A 15,323-nucleotide genomic window follows, 5' to 3' on the forward strand; every position below is an offset into this window, starting at 1 on the left:
CGCCTGCTGTATTGCAGTAGTCCGAGTAACGAAGAGTTTTGTGAGGTAAGTGATTCATGAAAGGTATAGGTTATTGTTAGTCAGGGCCATTATTTTGTAGCCCTGGATTATTGAAAGCCAGATTGCGTTGCGCTAAAACATTGTGTATCAGTTTAGTGGTGATCAGAATAAGTAAAGAGAAAACTGTCTGAGTACGTTGAATTTTACTCAGCTGCTTATGTATGAAATAACGTAAGAGTTTTTCCAGCAGTGTCATTCTTAATTTTCAAAGGGGAAGTTTCAATAGTTTATAAGCTATGCGTTTTAGAGTCCATGTTTACCACACGTTTTTTGCTTCGAATGAAGTTTCCTGTGACGTCCCATTCCTCCTGCGACAGCCTGTATACTGAAATGAAGAACAATCCGCAGGGACGTTTTATGACCAGTCAGTGCCTCTTACCTTGTATCGTACTAGTTCCGTCCTACGCACATCAAAAGCTATTCTTCCAGTCTCAGGTGCGTGGTTCAATCTCATTACAGCGTTCGTTCTCAGCTACGTTCTATGCTGTAAGTTCAAGCAATACAAACGAATTCAACGACGAACATCCTGAAAGTTCATAATCCTAGAGAGTCAGAAATACAACACATTTCAGTGTCTTGTGTTCCTCTGCACTGCAGGGAAAAATTCACAGAATGTATGCAGTTAGTGAAAGTGAAAGACTTTGCTCAATTGCAGGGTGTGGATGTTTGTTCCTTTAAATGAACCTTGAGCACTTGAATTTCAGATAACTGCTGTGTTGTAGAGAAAGCGCTCATGTTGTCACAGCAAATTTAGTAGCTGGGAATGCCATCAGACCTTATGCTAATTTGGTGGTGGAGGTTAACATGGGCGATAACACCTCATTTCATCGAAGTGACATCGTGGGTTCCCGTGTCCCATATCCCATAGTGGGTTTTTCACATGCCATCGTGACATAAGTTTACAGCGAGTATTTCCGTCTGAGAAAAACCGCTGCGGTCAGTGTCAACTGAAAATGATTTCACCAAGTTAGTGTAAGGTTTCTCCGTCGAGTTCCGCGGAGCTTAACAGTCGGTAGACGGCCACGGCGCAGCAAATGACTGGCCAATTCACTGGTGAATAACAACAGTCATAAAGCAGCCGCAACGTCTTAGCTACATCTAAATCGAAGGGGGATCAATGCTGTCAGTTGCAGTGGGACATTAAGCGGAATCAGCGGTGACGAGCGAAAATGTGTACCGGACCGGGTTTCGATCCGGGATCTCCTTCTTACTAGGCAGGTGCGGTAATCACTAAACCAACAGGGACACAGCGTCATCGCAACTGCGCGGCTACCTCGGTACGCCTCACGGCCGATCCACCACTCCCACCAAGCGCCACCTATCCTCAGTCGCTGTCCTGTACTTAGTACACATTTTCGCTAGTCGACGCTGTATGTCCAGCTGCAACTGGCAGCAGTGGCCCCCCTTCATTTTACATACAGTGTTTCACAGCTGCGAGATCTGCGTGATACCTGTTCTTTCGTAGGAACAGACACCACGCATTCAAAAACGTCGTGAACTAGGTCTCTGCTAGCCGCACAGAGACTAGCATGCGTAAAAGTTCTCTTGGGCCGATAACTTGTGTACACGTTGATACAAGCCGATGGAAGAACACGGTTACGTCGAAAAAAACATAAGGAAATTGATGATGTGTGTTAACAAGGTACCAGGCACGTAGGTGGTGCAGGCATTCCCCTCTGGAGAACGTTTCCATACAATCAAATGTCTTCTATTGTCTCTCACAGGCAACTTCTGTCGGTTTGTTCTGTTCGCTTGCAGCACACGCAAAGGTTCTGGTCATTTAACAAGACAATGCACCGCCCCATCGCTCTTAATTGTTTGAGAATGGTTTACGAATACTCTAGCCCCTCCCCCCTTCCCGCCGAAGACCACTGCCACTGAGGCTCCATCTACGACTAATGTCCGGCGCTTGAACGGTCGTGGTTCATCGCAGTAGCCTCACGAAAATGTTCTTTTCCGGCTCGATGGCTTAATAGCATAATACTTTAATGCGATTTGTGACCCAAGGTGATGTGTGGAAAAAGTATAAACACTACTGAGAATGGCCGTCTTATTGTGGTATTAGTTTGTGTGCCCACTGCCGTAACACCTGCAAGTCTGCTTACTTCACGTACGCAACAAAAGATTTATCATATTCCGGGATTTCAATCGTTTCTGCCTACTATATTTGTTTTAACGGCAACCGTTAATAGCATAATACTTTATTGCGATTTGTGACCCAAGGTGATGTGTGGAAAAAGTATAAACACTACTGAGAATGGCCGTCTTATTGTGGTATTAGTTTGTGTGCCCACTGCCGTAACACCTGCAAGTCTGCTTACTTCACGTACGCAACACAAGATTTATCATATTCCGGGATTTCAATCGTTTCTGCCAACCATATTTGTTTTAACAACGGCGAACAACTGTAATTAGTTTATATCTCTGCACGAGTGTTAAGATTTGAAACTTGGGAAAACTGCCTGTGTATTAGTGATTAATTAACTTCGAAACGCTTATGTCGTGCCGGAAGATAAAAGCACACTGCGTACATAGCGTAAGATTCGTTTTAGATTTATGGATAATAAGCTGTCGATAGAGAATCACTTCTGAGAGCCTAGTTCTGACACAGAAGTCAAATGATATAGCTCGCCAGGAGAGGCGACGAAAGATCGTTTTCTTTCTGGCGTGACTCAGCTTTCAGCAGGTATACTGACGAAGATGGAGCTCACAGCGATGGACGGTGATGATAACCTGTTTTTATGCTATCCTGTGTAAACCTCCGCAGATTGTTTACACACCTTCCTCATCCGGCCACGATAACGCCACTGTTTATTGTTTAGATCTGCGCCAGTAACCCAACTTCTAGAGCTGCTGTAACGTTTTGAACGTTCCCTTGCTTTCTTCGCTAACGTTGAAGAATCACGAGTAACATTATTAGCGGTAAAGACCATGAAACCTTGCATATACCTAGGAAAGTCTTGTCGAGCATTTGTGAAGAATTTCGTTGTTTCCATTTGTTGCACCCTTAGCAATTCCGCTCATGAAGAATTTAGTGCTAAGTTGTTTGTAAGGGGCCGTCAGATTTAAACGAGACAGATGGAAAAAATTAAGTAAACTTTTTGTTATTTCAAAACAAATACTCTTAATGCATTTATAACACTGTGAGACAAGGCGGTCAAAGTCTTCATGGAAATATGTCTGCGCTTGCCTACGGAAGAATGACGGTACCCAGGTGTGGCGTTCTTCATCCGAAGCACAGAGACAGCAACGAATGTGTTTCTACGGAGCTCGAAAAATACGTGAATAGCATGAGGAGAGACCGGGACTTTATGGAGGATGTGTAAGGGTATCCCAGTGAAACTTTGCAGCTTAATCGAAACAACCTCGCCACATATTGGTGGGCCCACAGTTGTGTCGACTACGCTGCTCAAGTCCCGATCTCTCCCCACACAATTTTCATATATTTGGAGCCCTGTAAAAAACGTTCGTGGCCTTCGATTTGCTTCAGGCGAAGAGGTGCACGCCTCAGTACAATCATGGTTCTGTAGGCAACTGCAAACATTTTTCCATAAAATATAGTTATGGCGATTACTTTTGAAGTAATCACTTACTTTTAATTTTACTTTCTTTTTCCCATGTGTTTTCATTTCCATTTGACTGCCCCTTATACGTAAAACACGGTAACACGGGATGCAGCTAGTAAGCCTTTGCTGCCTCAGATACTCGAAATCTAGTAATATTGTTGAAACAAAAACACAAAAAATGGTTCAAATGGCTCTGAGCACTATGGGACTCAACTGCTGTGGTCATCAGTCCCCTAGAACTTAGAACTACTTAAACCTAACTAACCTAAGGACAGCACACACGTCCATGCCCGAGGCAGGATTCGAACCTGCGACCGTAGCGGTCACGCGGGTCCAGACTGAAGAGCCTAGAACCGCACGGCCACTCCGGCCGGCTGCAACCAAAAAAGTTTCCCTTTATATTGTGTATCAAAATTTATGTTTTCTAACCCATTTTCTGTTAGTTAATTATGTGGGTAAACCCTAATTGATAGCAACGGGTACAGAAGGAGATTTCAGTGAACGGAAGCAAACAGTGCTCCACAGATACCAGAAGATTTGTTCAAAAGGAGAACTAATATGAAACAACATCTTATTACAACAATCCTACTGTACACGATTGACGGACGCGAATGCGGTGGGCGTAATTAAGTCATCAAGACAATATTTAGACAAAGGCCATTTATTGGCGAAAGCATGTTAAAAAGGGGTCACACAGCCAGGCCTAGGGAGGCGAGGGTGAACCAGAGCATAGAGCTTGGCGAAACACAGTTCGTGAAGCTAACGAAAGCTGGTGTCTGCCAACTGGGTAAGTTCGAGCGGCATGCCGGCTGCAAAAACTAAATCCACGGCGCCACAGCACCGGGAGAAGCAAATGTTCACTGCTACAGGGTGCGCGTCCAAGAGAGCGAGCCCAGTGGCGGGCGGCCGAGTACTTCCAGCACGGCCACGCGGTTTCCTCCGCCCTCATTCGTCAGGACCTAGAAACCCGCGGGGCCGGCAATGGAACTTCCCAGAGTGTGGCTTGGTCAGCAACGCTTGGGACGGCGTTACTTCGTCAGCTCACGATAGAGGCGCGTGATCGAGATTGCCTGCCTTGGTACTTACTTCATGTTGCTAGACTGTGGGACGAGAAAATTTACAGGCACCCGACGCTGCCGTCCGAGGCTTGGCCGTAACAAGAAAAATGGAAGTTGCCGTTTGAAAGCTCATGTAATAAAGTAAAATCCCCTACTGTGTGGTTCATCTTGACACCACTTTGGATTTCTGCAACACTAAGGAACGTGACAGCAAAGATAAAGATTTATGACCCATTCAAACTAAGCTCATCAGAAACGAGCATTAGTTCAAAGGAAAAGGTGGGTGACCTACTAAGGCCAGCCCATAGCTCACATTAAAGGAAGCTTCGTGTGTGGAACTGAACCGAGCTACTATGGCACTGCACCACCTGCCTCCGTGTTACTTCAAGGTGGAAACGTTTTTTCATTTGTAACACACACTGAAACTTTTTCCACGTTTCGTTTCACCAATTACAAACACCACATACAAGTAAACAACTGAGCAACGAAATGGGGATTGGGCGTTCCATCGGAATGCTGGTACATATACCCTTTGTTCTTCATCATTTTTCACAAAGTGAAATGGCCCACACTTGGTACGTGCTCACGTGTGATTCATGTTAAAAGATGTATCGATATCATTTATACGGAGCTAACATTGTTACAGCAACATATGCGACTATTCTTAAAATATATTTGAGTAAAAAAGAAATAAAATTAAGGGTTTCAAGTTCGTCGACGACTGTGTTATTAGAGACGGGCCACAGGCTCGGACTGGGGAAAAATGGAAGTGCAGTCAACCGTGCCCTTTAAAAGGAATCATCTCAGCATTCACCTTACGTGATTTAGAGAAATAATGAAAACCTAAATCTGGGTGCCCTTACTATTTCTCCACCTCTCTTGGAAAACATAATCTAAGCCACATACTCAGTCAAACATTCATCGCTCCAGAGAGTGCCTTTACAGTATTGCAAATTTCATTAAGTGTACCAGTCTCATACTCCCTCCACCCTCTCCACCACGCTTTCCTGATCCATTCACGGATGGAATACAGGAAGAAAGACTGTTTTTGAGTACCCAGTATGAGACAGTATTACTCTTCTTTTTACGTCGTGATCTTTGTCTTTGTTGTGGTCTTCAGTCCGAGGACGAGTGTGATGCAGCTTTCCATGCTAGTCCTTACTGTGGAATCTTCTTCATCTTTGCGCAGCTTTTGCTACCTACGTTCCTTTGAACTAGCTTACTGCAGACTTGCCTTGGTCTTCCTCTACACTCCCCCCCCCCCCCCCCCCCCCCACCCCACACATACACACTCACTTACTACCATTACCAAACTGTTGTTCCTTGATCATGCTTCTGGATACGTCCAATCTACCGATCCCTTCTTTTAATCAATCTTACTACGCATTTCTTTTCTCTCCAACTTGACTGCGTACCTCTTCATTAGTTATTCGACCTACCCATCAAATTTCCAGCATTCTTCTGCAGTACCAGATTTCCAAAGCTTCTATTTTGTTCCTGTCTCAACTGCTTATCCTCAACGTTTCACTGCTGTACACGGTTACATCCCAGACAAATACCTCCAGAAAAGACTTCCAGACACTTACGTTTATATCAGATGTTAATTAATTTCTCATTTACAGGAATGGTTTTCTTGCTGCTGCCGCCTGTATTTTATTTCCTCTCTACGTAAGCCATCGCCAGTTGTTTTTGTGCTCATTTACTAAAACTCATTTAATACTTTTAGTGACACTTTCCTAATCTAATTCCTTCAGCATTACCCGATTGAATTTAGCTACATTCCATTACCCTTGTTGATGTTAATATTATAACCTCTCGATTCCATTGAAATGATGTTCCATGTGCTTTGTCGTCTGTGGCAGAATTGCAATGTCATGAGCAAACTTCCAAGTTCTTCTTCCTGAACTTTGACTCAGTTTCAAAATATATATTTGCTTGTTCGTCGTTTGAATAACTTCGAGGGTACACTGCAACCTTGTCTCATGTGCTCCGCAAGTGTATCTTCTCTTTCATGCCCTTCGACTCTTAAAGGGACACGCCCCTTAATGGGCTGCATTTTCAGCATTACCTTCACCCTCATAGTGCAACTGATCTTTAAGTGAGAGAGAGATCAAAATTATTACACACACTTAGGGTCATTAGTCAAAGCACTTCCCAAAAAATCATTCAGATATTTATCATATTTTGGTACTGACAACAATTTTATAATAGTATAACAAACGGAACAGTTTTACTGCGGTACCATTTTCTTTGCAACCACTGACTGCGCTGCTTGGACAAAGAGTCAGAGTACAGACAACTTTCACATAAGTGTTTTATGCCTCTAATTTCCTTCTCTTATGATGATCTGTGAAAAAGACAAGGAATTTATTTTACTACAAGAAAAATATTTAAAAATGTAGCTCAAACTTCACTGACATCATCATCATGTTATAAATTTTTCAGGAAATAGTAGGCAAGGGAGGTAGAGGAGGTCATTCTAAATATCTATACCAATTTTTGTGAGTTTAACGTCAGTCATTTAGGAGAAAAGTCTACCTGAATGATGAAAATTCGAGTTTTCGGTAAATCTCAAAAGAAGATTTACAGATTTATTAACATACCACTATGCTCGTTTAGAAGATTACAGCTGTATACTCCAGTTGTCCTTCTGTTTCCTTATCCTCCATACTCTTTCTCTTCATTCTTTTTTTATCCTTGTCTCCTTGGTAGCAGCTTCTGCAACTGTCTCTGCTTCTGTTACCCGCCGCTTATCAATAGCAGTTAGAGCTGAAGCTATATTCCTTCCCGTCTGGATGTTCAATTTTTTCATAACATTGATCCTTGTAATTGCACCATTATTGAATTTTTTTATTGCATCCATTACACTTCTTCAGCTCTATCAGCCAAACAAATACAGTTGTGGGTATTCTCTCCCATTTACAACTGTTGAAGCTTTTATTTGCATTCTGAGGGAGACCATGCATACATTTCCTAAGTAGATTTTTATTTGCCAGATCCTTGTATACAGGCCTAATTGCCTTCATTACAGCAAGTGATAAGGAATGCTTGTGGGTATATTGTATGCTTATAGCATTGCTCAACCAGTACTTATACCAAGAGTCTTCCCGTTTTGGACACAAACCATGCTGTGGGGCTTCATCTGTTGACACTCTATGAAACCATATTGCCCAAACAGCTCGTCTCATGTTCTCTAAATCTCCTACATTTCTCCTTGTTGCTAGTCCATAATTTTGAGTCAAATAATCAGTTTCATTTTTTGTAAGATGACCTGGACCACCTATGCGTTTTCCGCGTGACAGTTTTTTTCCACTGAAGTCTCAGCCGAGCTCCCATTCGTTTTTGTACATGCCCAACACATTCAAGCTCTTCTATCAAAGTGTCCTCATATGGTCTGTCATTAACAACAGTAGTGTGTCCTTTACAGTCTCCAACCCCAAGGTAGCCTACATACCTCACACCGCGACTGGCCTCTGATCTTCTAAAAACGTTTAGAATGTTTCCATGTTTCCACTCAGGTCATCAAAGTTCTTTACACAAACATGGATACCAATAAATTTACTTGAACAACCCTGACAGTGCTTTGTTATACATTCATAATCTAGTATCTTACCAGTTTCAATACATGTGGCAGTTACAACCCCATTCAGAGAAGTATGACTTCTCTTCTGCCAAGATCCATCACATGTTGCTACAATGTATGTAGTCTCAGACAAGGGTACTGCTTCATCTGCTGCGCTTTTCATTGAATGTCCACTTACAACACATAAAGCATTATGTATTAATTTATTGTATCTGTCAAACCTCAGTGGAGATGGAGGGAAATCCGTCACTGCACAAAAAGTCTGGGCAGCTCTCCTTCCCCTACCAATACATTGTATTGCATAAGCAAGTTGAATATTTACACTGTAATGTCGACTACGAGTTACTGGCGATGTCACAGTATCATTGTACATCTTGCTCGAGTTACAGGCAATCACTAACCGATTTGAAAGACCCTTCCTTGCTGAAATGTCCTCAGAAGCGTCAATACTATCTTCAAAATTGCAGTACTTACATTTAACAGCTTTCTTCAAAAGTCTTGATAGCATATTTAGGTTCACAATAACATTTCCGTCGTAAATGTAAATGCCGTGTGGCTAGGGCCTCCCATCGGGTAGACCGTTCGCATGGTGCAAGTCTTTCGAGTTGACGCCACTTCGACGACTTGCGTGTCGATGGGGATGAAATGATGATGATAAGGACAACACAACACCCAGTCCCTGAGCAGAGAAAAACTCCGACACAGCCGGGAATCGAACCCGAGCCGTTAGGTATGACATTCCGTAGCGCCGACCACTCAGCTACCAGTGGCGGACATTTCCATTGTTATTGCTGCTCACAATATTACTAGACTTGTTCTTATTACATTCAGAAAGGGAAAGTTTATATCTAGAAGCACTGCCTGTAGACACAGTTACCGCGGGCGACTTTTGAAGCAACCGATGTGTATCATTCGGTTGTATTTGGAACTGGTTACCGCGAAACTTTCGCTTGGGGCTAAATTTCTTTACTCTCGGCATTTGTAGCAAAGGAAGCACACACACCGAAACAAAACAACACACAATAACTACAAAATCACACGCGTATGAAATTTCAGAATCATGTATTCTCAGATCTTTGTTTATATTCGAACCATAGCCTTCTAGACATGCCTGTACTTTGGTTCCGGGAGTAAGTGCCTTCTAGAATACACCTGTGTTAACGACCCGTAACTAACGACAGAAAAAACGGTAGGACAAAAAATTACATCACGTATTCTGAAGCACTTCAAACTGACATTCCGGAGGGCTGAACGGAAGGCTTCTCCAGTTTGTCTGACGAACCGGTTTCAGGCTCTGTCTCCGGCTGATACTGATCTTCGGCCGGACATGGCTGCTTGTCCTGTTCCAGAGGTTGCCCCTCAGTCTGCAAGATCAGAGAGGTCGCAGAGGGTGGGCTTTCTGGTAGTTGGAAGCTCCAATGTCAGGTGCATAATAGGGCCCCTTAGGGATATGGCAGCAAGAGAGGGGAAGAAAACCACTGTGCACTCTGTGTGCATACTGGGGGGAGTCATTCCAGATGTGGAAAGGGTCATTCCGGACGCCATGAAGAGTACAGGGTCCACCCATCTGCAGGTGGTCGCTCATGACGGCGCCAATGACGTGTTTCGCTATGGATCGGAGGAAATCTTCTCTGACTTTCGGCGGCTATCTGATTTGGTGAAGACTGCCAGTCTCGCGAGCGGGATAAAAGCAGATCTCACCATCTGCAGCATCGTCGACAGGACTGACTGCGGACCTTTGGTACAGAGCCGAGTGGAGGGTCTGAATCAGAGGCTGAGACGGTTCTGCGAACGTGTGAGCTGCAGATACCTCGACTTGCGCCATAGGGGGATGGCGTTTCGGGTTCAGCTGGATAGGTCAGGAGTCCATTACACACAGCAGGCGGCATCACGGGTAGCAGGCGTTGTGTGGTGTGGACTCGGTGGTTTTTTAGGTTAGATGGCATCCGGGCAAGTACAGAAAGGGCAACAGCCTCAAAGGGTGCGGGGCAAAGTCAGGACATATGGGGACCAAGCAACAATCGGTATTGTAATTGTAAACTGTCGAAGCTGCGTTGGTAAAGTACCGAAACTTCAAGCGCTGATAGAAAGCACCGAAGCTGAAATAGTTATAAATACGGAAAGCTGGCTGAAGCCAGAGATAAATTATGCTGAAATTTTTACAAGGCACAGACGGTGTTAAGAAAGGATAGATTGCATGCAACCGGTGGTGGAGTGTTCGTCGCTGTTAGTAGTTGTTTATCCTGTAGTGAAGTAGAAGTGGATAGTTGCTGTGAATAATTATGGGTGGAGATTATACTCAACAACCGAGCTAGGTTAATAATTGCCTCCTTTTACCGACCTCCCGACTCAGCAGCATTAGTCGCAGAACAACTGAGAGAAAATCTGGAATACATTTCACATAAACTTCCGCAGCATGTTATATTCTCAGGTGGAGATTTCAATTTACCAGATATAGACTGGGACACTCAGATGTTTAGGATGGGTGGTAGGGACAGAGCATCGAGTGACATTATACTGAGTGCACTATCCGAAAATTACCTCGAGCAATTAAACAGAGAACCGACTCGTGGAGATAACATCTTGAAACTACTGATAACAAAACCACTCGAACTTTCGACTCTGTAAGTGCAGAACAGGTATTCAGTGATCATAAGGCCATTGCAGCATCCCTGAATATGGAAGTAAATAGGAATATAAAAAAAAAAGTGATGAAGGTTTATCTGTTTAGCAAGAGTAATAGGAGGCAGATTTCAAACTACCTAACAGATCGAAACGAAAATTTCTGTTCTGACACTGACTATTTTGAGTGTTTATGGGAAATGTTCAGCCGGAGGTGGTAACCGTGCGGTTCTAGGCGCTACAGTCTGCAACCGCGCGTCCGCTCCGGTCGCAGGTTCGAATCCAGCCTCGGGCATGGATGTGTGTGTCGTCCATAGGTTAGTTAGGTTTACGTAGTTCTAAGTTCTAGGGAACTGATGACCTCAGAATTTAAGTCCCATAGTGCCTAGAGCTATTTGAACCATTTTTTGAAAAAGTTCAAGGCAATCGTAAAATCCGTTTTAGGCAGGTACGTGCCGAGTAAAACTGTGAGGGACGGGAAAAACCCACCGTGGTTCAACAACAAACGAAACTACTGCGAAAGCAAATAGAGCTTCACTGCAAATTTAAAAGCACCCAAAACCTCTCAGAAAAACAGAAGCTAAATGATGTCAAAGTTAGCATAAGGAGGGCTATGCATGAAGCGTTCAGTAAATTCGAAAGTAAAACTCTATGCACCAACTTGACAGAAAATGCTAGGAAATTATGGTCTTACGTTAAATCAGTAAGTGGCTCGAAATAGCATATCCAGACACTCTGGGATGATAATGGCATTGAAACAGAGGATGACACGCGTAAAGCTGAAATACTAAACACCTTTTTCCAAAGCTGTTTCACAGAGGAAGACCGCACTGCAGTTCCTTCTCTAAATCATCGCACGAACGAAAAAATGGCTGACATCGAAATAAGCGTCCAAGGAATAGAAAAGCAACCGAAATCCCTCAACGGAGGAAAGTCCAATGGACCTGACGGGATACCAATTCGATTCTACACAGATTACGCGAAAGAACTTGCCCCCTTTCCAATAGCCGTGTACTGCTAGTCTCTAGAGGAACGGAAGGTTCCAAATGATTGGAAAAGAGCACAGGTAGTCCCAGTCTTCAAGAAGGGTCATCGAGCAGATGCACAAAACTATAGACCTATATCTCAGACGTCGATCTGTTGTAGAATTTTAGAACATGTTTTTTGCTCGAGTATCATGTCGTTTTTGGAAACCCAGAATCTACCCTGTAGGAATCAACATGGATTCCGGAAACAGTGATCGTGTGGGACCGAACTCAGTTTATTTGTTCATGAGACCGAGAAAATATTAGATACAGGCCGGCATGTAGATGCCATTTTCCTCGACTTCCGGAAGGCGTTCGATACAGTTCCGCACTGTCGCCTGATAAACAAAGTAAGAGCCAAGGGAACTAGCAAATAGAACACAGCATGTTGTTATCAATGGAGAGACGTCTACAGACGTTAAAGTAACCTCTGGCGTGCCACAGGGGAGTGTTATGGGACCATTGCTTTTCACAATGTATATAAATGACCTAGTAGTTAGTGTCGGAAGTTCCATGCGGCTTTTCGCGGATGATGCTGTAGTATACAGAGAAGTTGCAGCATTAGAAAATTGTAGCGAAATGCAGGAAGATCTGCAGCGGATAGGCACTTGGTGCAGGGAGTGGCAACTGACCCTTAACATAGACAAATGTAATGTATTGCGAATACATAGAAAGAAGGATCCTTTACTGTATGATTATATGATAACTGGTAGCAGTTACTTCTGTAAAATATCTGGGAGTATGCGGGCGGAACGATTTGAAGTGGAATGATCATATAAAATTAATTGTTGGTAAGACGGGTACCAGGTTGAGATTCATTGGGAGAGTCCTTGGAAAATGTAGTCCATCAACAAAGGAGGTGGCTTACAAAACACTCGTGCGACCTATACTTGAGTATTGCTCATCAGTGTGGGATTCGTACCAGATCGGGTTGACGGAGGAGATTGAGAAAATCCAAAATAGAGCGGCGCGTTTCGTCACAAGGTTATTTGGCACCCGTGATAGCGTTACGGAGATGTTTAGCAAACTCAAGTGGCAGACTCTGCAAGAGAGGCGCTCTGCATCGCGGTGTAGCTTGCTCGCCAGGTTTCGAGAGGGTGTGTTTCTGGATGTGGTATCGAATATATTCCTTCCCCCTACTTATACCGCCGGCCCGAGTGGCCGTGCGGTTCTAGGCTCTGTAGTTTGGAACCGCGAGACCGCTACGGTCGCAGGTTCGAATCCTGCCTCGGGCATGGATGTTTCTGATGTCCTTACGTTTGTTAGGTTTAACTAATTCTAAGTTCTAGGGGACTAATGACCTCAGAAGTTGAATCCCATAGTGCTCAGAGCCATTTGAACCATTTTTGAACCTACTTATACCTCCCGAGGAGATCACGAATGTAAAATTAGAGAGATTCGAGCGCGCACGGAGGCTTTCCGGCAGTCGTTCTTCCCGCGAACCATACGCGACTGGAACAGGAAACGGAGGTAATGACAGTGGCGCGTAAAGTGCCGTCCGCCATACACCGTTGGGTGGCTTGCGGAGTATAAATGTAGTTGTAGATGTAGATACATGGGCGTGGCCCCTGTGCATCATTACGTTCAACGTCAATTTTAGAACGAACGGAAAATGATAATGCCCATAAACTATACATTTTTTAAATCGGCAGGAAATGCTCTTTTCTATAGACCAAGAATTTTTTTCCAAATTTTTGGTCATTTTCACAAGCACGTCCCCTTAAAATTGCAATCAGGTTTCAGCACAAGTCGAAAATAACCTTTCGCGCCTTATATTTTATCACTGCTACCTTCGGGATTTCAAATAATGGATCCCAGTTACTATTGACAAAAGCTATGTCGAAATCTACAAAGGCTACATACATAGTTTTGCCTTTATTCATTTTTTTATTTACTTTTTTAGGGTAATTCGCTGAGTAAGTAATGCCTCGCGTGTTACTACATATCTATAGCTCTGTAACCGAATACGACCTTCCCCGAGGTTACCATCTACCAGTTTCTCCATTCTTCTGTAAATAATTCGTGTGGGTATTTTGCAACCATGAGTTATGAAACTGGTGGTTTTATAGTATTCATACCTGTCGGCACTTTCCTTCTTTGCAATAGCAATGACTTCATTCATCTTGCAGTCTCATGGTATGTCGACTGTTTACTATATATTGCACACAAAGTTCAAAAGCTTTGCCATGAGTAGCTTCCCTAAGGATCTAAACAGTTCTGAAGGAATGTTGCTCTGCCAAATTCTTCTAGCAACGTCATATCTACCAACTCATCTTCATCCATTTGCTCTTCAGTTTATACAGGACGTTCAAAAGAAAAGTGTTGAACACTTTGAGATGTGGTAGTACTCATGGAAACACGAAAAATGATTCCAGTAAACAAGAGTCCAGAAACGCATAAGTTGCGTGGTAAACACGTGTTTATAGTAAGGGCTGCGCAACGCTTGATGGCGGATATTAGCACAGTTGACGGCAGGGTATTATGATTATGATATCTTACTCACATTACTCCCTCCCCCCCGCCCCCCACCTCATGAACCGTAGACCTTGCCGTTGGTGCGGACGCTTACCTCAGCGATACAGATAGCCGTACCGTAGGTGCAACGATAACGGAGAGGTGTCTGTTGTGAGGCCAGACAAAAGTGTGGTTCCTGAAGAGGGGCAACAGCCTTTTCAGTAGTTGCATCTACATGTACATCTACATACATACTCCGCAAGCCACCTGACGGTGTGTGGCGGAGGGTACCCTGAGTACCTCTATCGGTTCTCCCTTCTATTCCAGTTGTAGTTTCTCATGGTTGTACAGTATTTCAATGAGTTGCAGGGGCAACCGTCTGGCTGATTCGCTGATCTGGCCTTGTAACATCAACCAAAATGGCCTTGCTGTGGTGGTACTGCGAACGGCCGAAAGCAAGCGGAAACTACACTCGTAATTTTTCCCGAGGGCATGCTGCTTTACTGTAGGGTTAAATGATGATGGCGTCCTCTTCGGTAAAACATTCCGGAGATAAAATAGTCTCCCATTCGGATCTCCCTGGGAGGACTAATCAGGAGGACGTCGTTATCAGGAGAAACAAAACTGGCGTTCTTCGGATCGGAGCGTGGAATGTCAGATCCCTAAATCGGGCAGGTAGGTTAGAAAATATAAAAAGGAAAATGGATAGTTTTGTAAGTAGGCTGTTTATGTGTTTGTATGTTGGCAGCGCTATGTAGTCCTCTGCATTAATAACTCTGGCAGCGCTGTGCGCACTCTGTAAGAGACTCTGTGGCTGGTTGGAGTAGCACTTGGAGGTGAACAGTTAGCAGAGATGGAAGTTGGCAGTAAGTAGTCAGTAGTGATGGAAGTTAGAGGTTAATAATTAGCGGTGTTGGAGGTCTGCAGTATTAGCGCGCGTGGACGGTCTGAATGT

General features: G+C 43.8%; 1 protein-coding gene across 1 annotated transcript in view; it reads right to left on the bottom strand.

Moving 5' to 3' along the window:
• Positions 1-15,323, bottom strand: part of LOC126297448 (potassium voltage-gated channel subfamily H member 6) — a 2,320,485-nt gene that overhangs the window by 2,033,612 nt on the left and 271,550 nt on the right. The window lies entirely within an intron of this gene.

The sequence above is a fragment of the Schistocerca gregaria genome, chromosome X, assembly GCF_023897955.1.
Source record: "Schistocerca gregaria isolate iqSchGreg1 chromosome X, iqSchGreg1.2, whole genome shotgun sequence".
In the NCBI taxonomy this organism is placed as follows: Eukaryota; Metazoa; Arthropoda; class Insecta; order Orthoptera; family Acrididae; genus Schistocerca; species Schistocerca gregaria.